We start from the raw sequence: 12,691 nt of genomic DNA on the forward strand, positions 1-12,691 counted from the left end.
TAGCGATGGCTGAAGTAAAAAATGTTACACCATGTTACAGTTTTGCCCGTCACTGTCCATACAAAAGTTTCTATTTAAATTTTTTATTTGGATATTATGGAGTACACACCTTTTACTACAATTTTGAATCGCTATATCTAAGAAATGATAATCCTTAAGAAGACAAATATTATAACAGTCTCTCCTATTTTTATGATAGACCTTATAGTTCTGCTGAAAAATCCAAAGAATTCATTTCTGTGACCTTTGACCTTGCATAACTTTTTTTGCAGGCGTGGGATCGATGGGGACTTTGACGTTTTATACATAATAGTGATTGCAACATTCGTACCAATTTTCAGCTTTATGCGAATTATTATTGGCTTACCCCTATTTTTTGAGCTAACTTGACTGGGCTAAAAGGTGGGACATACAATGGCCATAGGCATCGACTGTGAATATTCCGTTATACATACATATATGGGTATTTCTTACCGTTATATACTTTTTGTCCACTCGCTCACTCCTTACCGAAAATTTGCAATTAAAATTTTAAATGTTTTACAGTGTAGCAGTTTAATTTTTTAAGATGCCAGATGTACACGGGAGAGTTTATAAATAAAATATATGCTCTTATTAAACTAATAAATCTGCCCAGATTACACAAAAAAACAATTGGTTTTGTAAAAGTTTTATAAGGCTCTACTTATAGACTGCGCTTTTATCAGGGCAAGGCCATGATTAAAGAGTATCTATTATCTTCATTTATACTATTTTCTCTTAGACTCCATAATTAGAGCGACATCTCTAAAAATTTTAATTTTCAGATTTCTTTAAATTTTCTTTATATAGAGCGACCAATTAATAATTTCTTTTTTGAATACTATAAAATTACATGTATGTAATACATACGTTCAAATTAATTTTTTGGCGTTTTGGGGGACCTATAAAAAATAGTATTAGAAATTGTTTAAATAAACAATTGTCAATTGTTATTGGAAGTCTCCTAAAGAGAAACAGAGTTCTCAGATCGAAAATTAATGATTTTCAAGAATTCGATACCATTTCTAAGAAAACGTGTTTTCCCCCATATAAAATACATGGAAAACCTCATGATCTTTAAGACGCATATTCTGTTTCTCCATTTAGTAATAATACCCAAATGTTTATTTAACCATTTTTTCATTGCAACTATAATTTATAGGTCCGACAAAACCCCACAAAAACCCCGAAAAATGCAATGGGGCGACCAATAAAAAATCGTTAGTATTAAAAAATGGTTAAATAGATAATTGGGTATTATTATCGAAAGTCTCCTGAAGAAAAACCACAGTTTTCCGATCGAAAAATATTGACTTTCAAGAATTCTATACCATTTCTTTTTCCCATATAAAATACATGAACAACTTTAGGCGCTTTGAGCGACCTCTAAATATTTTTTGATTTCAAAATAAAAAATAAGGGTATATTTTTCATTCCTAGGGGGTGAGAGCATAAAAATTTCCACTTTACTTCTACACATGCATTTTTGGACCACCCTAATGTATGTGTATGCATGTATTATTTGCGTTTGATGGCTCCGGCAAAGAAAGTGAGTAAAAGTAATAAATGGTATTTGTAAAGCTCCTCCATATGGTTGGACAGTACAGACCTCACTGGAAAGGACCATGCACATGGTTTATATTCTGGAGAGCGACGAGTATTGCGCTTGAAAGAAAATCAACAGTTCAGGGTTTAAATACCCTATATTGATCATCGAGAAGCTCGCGAGTATAACGAGTCTTTCGATACAAGAGAATCTCGTGAGAAAGCGATCCTCGCGAGAAATTGCTTCTCGAACAATCTCGGTAAATCGAAGGCTCTAATAAAAATAGAGTCACTCATATTTATTTATTTACACATGTACTCATGTACTTATACATACATAATACTGTAATCGTAAAAAAAAATCACGCTTTCCGCAAATTATCGGTTGCCACATGTTGGTGCCATTTGTGGGCGGCAATTTCTTCTCCGCTTTTGTTTATGAAATAAGGACTTTTCTTTTTTATTTAGTTGTCGCGCATGACATTGAAACAAATAGCCGATGAAATGTGTAAAAATATGTACATACATATGTGCCTCCGTATTTAAATATGTAAGGGCAATTCTCAATTAGTTCGAACTTTCGCATGACTCATATTAACTCAGTACCAGGTTGACCGAGCTTTGCCCGGAGTGCATATACTTTTTGAAGTTTTCAAGATTTGGAGAGCTTTAAAAAAATATTTTGGAAATAGATAACAAAAATTGGATTTCTATATCTATTAAGTTAATTTCTTACCCTAAAATTTAGGTGGCAACCCTATTCCGAAATATGCTGTATATACATAAAAAAGAAATGCTAATTGAAATTAACAAAATAAAAATTTGTATTACATAGAAACGTGGCAACCCTAATGGAAAATATTTTCTGACCAAAGTTCTCAACAATACCTTTCATTTGATACCTATATTGCGATGTTTTAGATAAATTGGGTAGAATCGAAAACAAGTGATTCAAAAAAGGTGGCAACTAAAAATATTTTTGAATTACGGATCTTTAAAATACCTTCCATTTGATACCGATATTACGATGTTTTAATAAATTTTTAACTAATTTGGAATAGGTGGCAACCTTACACGAGTCTTCTCGGAGATATTGCCTGTTCAGATAACCTTAAAATCCATTATATTATCTGTGTACAAAATTTCATCAAAATCGTTAGAGACGTTTCCGAGAACGCTGTGGATATATATATGTATATATGTACAAGAATTGCTCGTTTAATGTAATAAGATATGACTCATATTAACTGATATTCGTATGACGCATATTAACAAACATCAGGTTACATATGTTGTGTAGATTATGTTAATGCAAAAAGTACCGCCGTACATATTTTCTAGCTAAATATGCATATAATTCAGATATAAAATTGGGAAATTTTCACAAATAAAAGTGTGACTCTCATATTATTTTTTTATTTTTATGTTGCAAAAATTGGTGCGTTGACTACTCATGCTTGAGTTTATAATGACCTGGTAGTATTTGGAGAGGAGAATCGAATGCGGGTCGTTAAAAGCATGTGCTTGCAATAGAAAAGAAGTTATGAAGAGTCAAAGTGGTGTGACTCCTTTTTTAGCTCCCTTTTATTAGCTCGGGATGTCACTATGTAATATTGATGCGGCTAAAAGATGCAGCGATTTCTATTCTCAAGTTACATACCTGATGACAGTACGAATGGAAATTATAATAGCAGGTTTTAGTTTTTTAAACTATAATTTTATTTAAATTCTGAAACTCGCGGCTTTTATAGTATACTGTAGATGGTGCGTACCTAAAACTGTTATCGGACAACTTTTATAGTATTCTGGAGCATAAAAGGAATCAATCTAGATGTGGCTGGCTTATGTGCTCTCATTAGAAGATATTTCAAAAAACCACTTCTTTAAAAGGTCTACGATGCGTGCACAAAAGTAAAAATGCATATTTTTTTTATTAGTCATCGTCTGCAATTGGAAAATTTAGGCAAATACGTGTGTGCTCTTTTGTACAATATACTATTGAACTATGATCCTCGTGCATCACTTTTTTATTTGTTCATTAAAAAGTTACAGAGCGAAAAAGAAATAAGAAAAGGCCCCAAAGAAACCAATATACATATATAATACCCAAAGGCATTTTTTGTCCATGTCATCAAATCTGCACTAAACGTTCGATTTTCGAAATTGATGTGTCAAATGAAAGAGCTTGGGCTGTAGATGCTAGGACTTATCGTTGATTTTTAGCAACTTATGTTCGGAAATTTTTTTTATATGAAAAAATGCCGACCATCGTCAATAAAAAAGTGCCAAAAATCAACGGCAAGTCCAAGATACTTAAAATTTGCAATTTGCTTTGCTAAAATTTGATGCGCTACAAAACTTACAACCAAAATTTTGTCTAAAGATGCTGATCAAGAAGTTAGAAATTTGTGTCAAACTTTGCAGGTTTTGCGTGATTTTTGCACAAAGTCTGAAATTTGGATTTATATCGTGTTTGTTAAGTAATCAGCTATAGTTTCATAAATAAACATTAAACAAACTAAAGAAAAATAGCCAAAACTTACTAAAATGTCGCGTCCCAGTTTTTATTTGGTTCTCTGTATGTGAATCTCGGTAACGGACTTATCAATTTGTACCAAACTCAGTACAATCATTGACCTTGGCACACAAGATATATGTTGAAAATTTTCGAAATCGGATTAAAATTACGCCCACTTTTGATTTAAAAAAAAAAACACGCGTAAAAAGCGTTAAAAACGTATGGTGCGTTGCTTTAAAATATTGTACCACGTTGGATGTTGTATTCTAGCAGCTAAACGAACGTAAACTAAAAATTTCGGACATGTGCTTACGATTTAAAAAATAATATATTTTTTTTTTCACAAAAAAATTCCAAGTTTGTGAGAATTGCCCATGTAGTATATATTTTATGTACATACATATGTACACATTTACGTACATATATTTATTTGAGTAAATGTGCATACCACCTGAAGGTTTATGTAGCCAGTTGCTGACACACATCACAATTGGCGGTAAAAAATGTTGTAATTATTCGCCTTCTTTTGTCAAACGAGACATTCGTTTGTGGCCATATGCACATACTACGCATACATACATACATATGTATGTATGTACGTATGTAGATATGCGGTCTCATAGCATTGTGTCTACATTAGTAGAATTGTAAAAAACTACAAGGGAGAGCAGACTTCAACAAGGGTGTTTAAGCGACCGTATAATTTACAATTTAGTTTTGGTTAGCCGCGATATGCCTCAACCCCAAAAATTCGGCAGTAAAATGTATGTAGTTATATGTACATATGCAATCTCGACAAATAAACGATTTGTTGTGCCTTGAAAAGGGGAAAAAATATTTTGATTTCATAATTTAAGTGAGGTTGGAGTACTGAAAGTTTCAACGTTGGACAGTTTTTCCCGCCAAAAATATTAGAGGTCTTCACACCCATTTCGGTAGTTTTGGTAAACTTCTAGTTGGTACTCGGTAATCTTATCATGTCGTTGGAATGGAACCCGCTGGTAATAGCAGAGGAATAGAGAGGCCTCCACTGCGATGGAAAGACCAAGTGGAAAAGGACTTGGGATCACTTGACCTTTCCAATTGGCTTCAGTTGGCACAGAAAAGTAACGACTGGCGTGCTTTGTTGAACTCGGCTAACATCGCTGAGGCGGTTACAGTGCCAAATAAGAAGAAGAAGATTAACGTCCTTTGCAGCTTACTTTTGTTAGTCTGGTAAAAGAAAGTTCAATGAATTTTACTCACACATATGCGCTATCTTTCGGCAGCGATCGAATTTAAAATTTAATAAATATAGAGCAGCTGATAGTAGTATACCAACTACCAGAAAAGTTATCAACCTTTCCACCACGTTAATTTAGTAATCGGTAAACCGATAGTAAAATAATTTTACACAAACAAAATACATGCGGAACCAGTAAAAAAGACTAAGTTAGGGCGAAGCCGAACATTAAATACCCGGCGCAAGTGTAAAATATATGTAGTTTTATTACCTTTCCGAACACTACCGCTACATGGTAAGCAAGTGTGGTTTTATCCCTGTTTGAAACTTCTTCGACAGAACGTTCAGGTAAACATAATAAAAAGAACTTATATAGTTACATGTGGGCGGTATCACGCCCATTTTCCAAAATTCCATAATAAGTAATGTTACTGGTTGTTAGCATCAATTGTGAGTAAATTAGCGCCCTTGAATTTCAAAATATCTAAGTCTCAAGCATTTTTAAATTTATTTTTAAAATTTTACTTTTATGTGGCAAGCACAATTATCATACCAAGTTTGGTACAAACTGATCGAACGGTTACCGAGATACACACATGTGGTCATAAGTGGGCGGTGCCACGCACATTACCCAAAATTTTATCATAAATGTGTTTTGTGCTAAAGAGTTATTGCAAGCATCAATTTTGAATAAATTTGCTTCAGTATTTACTGATTTATCGAAGATTTTCTATTTATCTATATTACCGTTATGGGATGTGGCTGCGGTTATTCTCCGATTTTATATATTTTCAGCCGTTTAGTATGTTGTCTCAAGGCCAAAAACTGTGTCGAGTTTGCGAGAGATTGTTGAAGCGGTTACCAAGATATGCAGGCATGTGCTGGAAATCGCGCTTAGGGATCATAACCCTTACTACGCAAAATTCTCCTTTCTGTGTTGCCGGAGAAGAGAATCGGAACTTCTCTATGCGTATAACCCCTACTAAGCGGAATTCAACTATCTGCGTTGCCGGAGAAGAGGGGCGAAACTACTTTCTGTGCAGGCGGCCTTTAGCCGCGCTTAGGGATTATAACCCTTACTACGCAGAGTTCTCCTTTCTGTGTTTGCCGGAGAAGAAAGGGCCTTATTTGAATGAACTACATTTGGTGTAAGGTTGTCACTTGCTTGTAAATGCATTTAAATTTTTTATTATCACTGAATACATAAACCTCAAAAGCAGATCATAATGAAATACATATTTGTATCTAATATATAAAAATCTCATGTCACGGCACGGTCGAACTCCTCCTAAACGGCTCCACCGATCTTTATGAAATTGTTTGTGTATATATGGTAGGTATGAGAATCGGAGGTAAAGTATATTTCATACCGCTAGGTGCAGGGGGCATGGCACCTCCCATATAAACCGAACTTTTCATATTGCATATCTCTCGATCATGGTACCGAGATATACGAAATCAATCGCATAGTCATTTAGAAAAATTGGAGCTATTGGAAAAACGGGCGTGACGACTCCCATACAAACCGAAGTTTTCACACTGCATATCTGTGCAAGTGTTCATGACAGAGTACTGGAACTTGCTATTCATATATAAAATCAATCGACTAGTCATGAAGATAAATTGGGGCTGTTGGAAAAAGAGGCGTGTGTCTTCCACAAACCGAAGTTTTCATAATACATATCTCCGGAAGTGTTCAAGTTAGGGTACTCTAACATGGTGTGGAGATATCGTACACCGTCTTCAAAAGAGCCACAACTCAAAATTATGCTCTAAAAATTTATACAGATCTTTTATTTACCTTTCAGCAAAAGCTGGAGCAAATTTTTGTTATAATTTGTTAAAAAACAAGGTAAAGTCGCCCTTGCCCATATGATTAGCATGTGTTACGAAATAGTTTTTCGCATTTTCTGACGAAAGTATTATTTTGAGTGTGACCCTTTTGAAGGCGGTGTGCGATATATAATATCAATCCCATACCCTCAGAGAAAATTGGGGCTATGTGAAAAAGGGGCACGGCGCCTTTCAAACGCAATGAAACGTATATTTGTATGCATACACACTTTTGCTGGGTTATTTAAGCCGGCAATGGAAATATGCCTTCTGACAACCCACTGTGGTCCCAAATCAACTTTTTTGGCATAAATTAAACTAATGTAACTACGAAGTTGAAAATTCGCGGAGTAAATATTCATGGCATATGTAACAACAAGACCAAATTTTGGACCAATCGCGCCACGCCCATCTTGACCGCCCATATTACATCAAGATTTTGGATAAAAACTGAGTAAATTATATATAAATACTAGGTTTATTTGTTTTTAAACATCCAGAAAAACTCAAATGAAATTCAGAAAAGGCAAAATGTATTTCAGAAAACCCCAAATGTATTTCAGAAAAACACAACTGAAATTCAGAAAAACACAAATGTATTTCAGAAAAATCCAGTTGTAGATTTCCAAACTGTTTTCTTACACTTTACATAAATAATCTTACAATTAAGTACACAGTTTTGAAGTAAAGATAAAAATGGGCATGAATTTCAGGTGTGTTGTGCATGGAGGCACGACGCGGATCGTTCAAGAAGGAGAGCGCGGGTGAGTGGGTGAAAGAGCTGTTAGACAAGTGGACGAGCATGGGCAACACATTGTCAGATCTGGTATTGGTGTGCGACAATGCACCCTGTCATACTAGGCTTGAGCAAGTAGTTGGCAGTAGCGGTTCGGTTTTGCGCTTGGGTCCATACTCGCCCATGCTCAATCCGATTGAGAATATTTGAGCAAAAATAAAAAGTTATGTCAAAACTCATATGGGCATTCCTTCTACCGACGGACCGGGAGTAGTAGAAAGGAGACTGCAATACTTGGAAGAAATAATTCACCAAGCGAGAGAAAGCGTTACTACTGCGGATTGCGCTCCAGCACTCATCGTTTTTTTTTTGATGCTTTGGCATTGCGGGATATGTCTATTGGAATTTAAAACATTTCATTTAAATAAATATGCTTTTTTACAAGTGTTATCCTGTTTTACTCCATTACAAAAAGTGGGTGAGGGGTTAATCGGGATATGAATTAATAAGCCATTGTGTTTTCTAATGCCGATTTCGTTTCTACCGAAAAATGCATCCTTCTCTTTGCCCTCTACGCACAAACACTAAGAAGAGGGCGATGAGAAGGCAACATTTTTTGTAGAAACGAAAACGCCATAAGAGTGATGATAAAAAGTCCATAGATAAAAGTGTTCTGGAAATGATTTCTGAATTACATTTGCGCTTTTCTGAATTTCGTTTGCATTTTTCGGAATTTCAATTGAGTTTTTCTGAAATACATTTGGCCTTTCCTGAATTTGATTTGAGTGTTTCTGAAATACATTTGGGGTTTTCTGAAATATATTTGGGGTTTTCTGAAATTCATTTGGCCTTTTCTGAATTTTATTTGAGTTTTTCTGAATATACATAATTTGAGGTTTTCTGAAACACATTTGGCCTTTTCTGAAAATCAATTGAGGTTTTCTGAATATAATTTGAGGTTTTCTGAAACACATTTGGCCTTTTCTGAAAATTAATTGAGTTTTTCTGAAAAGCATTTGTAGTTTTCGGAAATACATTTGGGTTTTTCTGAAATACTATTGGAAAAGGTGTAGACACAAAAGAGAAAGTGTGCACTGTAATTCTTAACAAAAATTTCGTGATTTGCTTTTGATGTTATAGGCGGCATACACGGTGCGGTGACTCGTGAGTCGGTTTGGATGTGTTTGTGAAAATGAATATGTGTTAGTTACACCAACATGACTCCCGGTATGACTCGGAATGATTCAACTGTGTGTAGTCGAAGGCGAGTCAACACGTACACAAATGATTCGCGAGGCAGACGTACCGCGTATGCCACGTATTTGAATAATTTCAAATGGGGCTCTTGGGTAATTTATTTTTAGCAAAAATTTAAAAAACAGTAGTTTTGTTTACTTGTTGGATAATATTTTTTTTCATAGGGATATACATTGGATCCTTGGCTAAAATCTTCAGTGGTAAAACTGTCCTTTCTTTGCTATTTAAAGTCAATGAGTAAGCTGCTTCAATAGGGAGTAGAAATGATCAACGTCTAGCTATAAAGAGAATCGATGCTCAAATAATTAAAAAGCTATAGGTCTGACCTTTAATTAGATAAGAATTACGTAACTATCTGTTATTCAAATGATTATAAAACAAGTAAGAGCAGCGCTGTCTTCGGCTATGCCGAAGGCTTCATACCTTTAATGAGTATCTGAAAATTTTACTTTAATAGATTACTGCATTTAAAAAAAATTATATATTTACAGAATACATAGATAGAGGAGATACATATATGAAAACCCATATCTAAACAATCAGAGGTATGGAAGATATACCTTATATAGCACCAATCTAAGTGATGTTCACTGCTGTGTTATCGGTATGTATACCGGTAACACAATTTAATGGGTTTAGACTCCTACATAAAGGAGATATATCGTAATAACTGGTATCTGAACAATCAGCGGTATAAGAGATAAAGATTATACAGCGTAGATTTTGAGGATTTTCTCAGTAGACTTTGTATTATTATTTATAGAATAGCTTACGAAATTTATCTGTGTTAGCATTCCAAAAAAAGCAGTTTTACAGTAAAACGGCATATCTGAACAATCAGTTGTATGGAGGATATAAATAGGTTACAGTGACCCGATCTTCGTTAATTTTACCGTAAACTTTCTGTTGGTGATTAGTGTAAATATTGCGAAATTACATGTTTCTAGCAGCATATATGGAGAAGTTATAACAAAAAATCTCGAATCTGAACAATCAGTTGTATGGAGGCTATAGGTTATAGCGACCCGATCTTCGCCATTTTCACTGTAAGTATGTTTTTGATAATGGGTGGAAATATTGCAAAATGTCATGTTCCCAGCTGCATAAATGGAGGAGTTATAACGAAAATTCTCATAACTGAACAATCAGATGTATGGGAGATATATGTTATTGTGACCCGATCTTTGTTATTTTCACTATAAGTATTCTGTTAACAATGAGTGAAAACGGCTCGAATTTGCATGTTCCTAGCTGCATACATGGAGAAGTTATCGGTAAAAATCTCATATCTGAACAATCAGTTGTATGGAGGCTATAGGTTATAGCGACCCGATCTTCGCCAATTTCCCTGAAAGTATTCTTTTTATAATGAGTGATAACAGTGCCAAATTTCATGTTCCTAGCTACTTAAATGGAGGAGTTATAACGAAAAATCTTATATCTGAACAATCAGTTGTATGGGAGCTATATGTTATAGTGACCCGATCTTTGCAATTTTCACTCTAAGTTTTCTGTTGATAATGGGTGGAAGTATTGAAAAATTTCATGTTCCTAGCTGCATAAATGGAGAAGTTATAGCGAAAAATCTCATATCTGAACAATCAGTTGTATGGGATATATATGTTATAGTGGTCCAATTCTTCCGGTTCCGACAAATGATTAATACATTATAAAAATACACCCACCTACCAAATTTCATCCGGATGTCTCGAAAACTGAGAGACTAGATTGCATACAAGCAGACGGACAGACATACAGACAGATAGACACACAGACGGACAGACGGACATGGCTAAATCGACCCAGCTCGACGTTCTGCTCATTTAAGTATACATTTTAATGGGTCTATCTCTTCTTATTCTGGTACTTACAAACATCGGACCAAAGTTATAATACCATTTCATGCTCATGAAAGGTATAAAATAGGGGTGCTTTAAAAAAAAATAACAGTATGCAGATCCGATTCGGCTGGTAGCCACGACTTTGAAAACAGAATTTTGTTCAAAAATAATAATCTATTTTCCATATCTATCTATTTAGCTCGCTATAAGCACAAATTTTTCAAAGCAGTCGCAGAAGAAATTATTAAAAATGAGTTACAAAAACTAAAATCGAGAAGTGCTCTAATACCATGTCCCCACCAAAAAGCTAACCATCTCAAATCGAACTTAACCACATCACTAACTATTGCTGTCCACACTGCGGTTTGAGGTTTAGAAAACAGTTCAAATGTAGAGAACAGTGTTCGGACCTCCAAAACTCGATTCAGGACTAAATCGATGCAAAAATCGGAGCAAAAACAAATTTTCCGTACTAGATTGAATTTTTTATTTTCGTTTTTGACATTAAATGTTTGACTTAAATATTTTCTATTCATGCAAAAATAAGAACGCGAGCAAAGTAAGGATAATATGTTTTCTATAAAGTTGAACGTATCTAACACTTAACTTTTTAAAGAGCAATAGGATCTAAACCTTTTCTACTTTATATAAAATTCATTCTACATATATTTTTTAAAAACTTCTGCATCCGCCAATTTCTACAGCCATATATCAAAAAATAACGAAGTTACTTTATTGACGCATTGCAATGAAAGAGTTACTTTTTAACAGTGAGATTTGGCTAACTTTCAATTTTTTACTGAAACCGGTGGTGAACACTCAAAAAACAGACCCAAGAGGGGCATAACATGAATGAAAAAAAGCGGAATAGATTTGAAGCCAAGCGGAGTAGAGGAGTAGATTTCAAATTTTATACCGGCCTAGATAATGTTTTGCATTTTTCACCGCGCTCTCCCACAGACCACCGAAATGTGATCTGGGCGGGAAACATTTCCACAGGATTCCTTCTTCACGGCAAAAGTTTTCTACCGGGTTGATGTGCTGCTGTGTCATGAATGTTTCAAGCAGATGACGTAACTCACGGCTTGCCCCGATGAAATTAGTTGCATTATCGGAGTAGATAAGCCGACATCGTCCTCGCCGAGCCACAAATCGTTTAAGTGCAGCGATGAATGCTGCCGTTTATAAATCAGGCACTACCTCTAAGTGAATAGCCTTGGTGCTAAAACAGATGACAACTGCAATATATACTTTTATTGCAGCCCTGCCTCTGATTTTCTGAGTCATTAACAAAGGGCCACAATAGTCAATGCCTGTAGTCTCAAATGGGTGTGATGGACTGATGCGTTGCGAAGGTAGTGCCCCCATTATCTGCTTAATGATAACTGGGCGAAGGCGATAACAAATTATGCAGGGGTGGATTACTTGAGTGATGACCGTTCTTGCGTTGAGTATCCAAAATTTGTCACGAAGAATATTTTGCAATGTTTGAGCGCCTGCATGAAGATGTTGTAGATGATAATAGGTGATGAGAGTGTGAATGAAAGGGTGAGCATGAGGCAGCACGATGGGGTGTTTGGCGTTGAATGTTAATGTAGAATTTTTTATTCTGCCGCCGACTCGAATGAGTTGATTGTGCACAAATGGTGCGAGCTGTAAAGGCCTTGATGACCGATGAAGTGGTGAATTTTTTAAAATCCTTTGGTACTCGTCACGAA

This window comes from Rhagoletis pomonella, unplaced genomic scaffold (genome assembly GCF_013731165.1).
Source record: "Rhagoletis pomonella isolate Grant_MI unplaced genomic scaffold, Rhpom_1.0 Rhpom_scaffold_00005, whole genome shotgun sequence".
NCBI lineage: Eukaryota > Metazoa > Arthropoda > Insecta > Diptera > Tephritidae > Rhagoletis > Rhagoletis pomonella.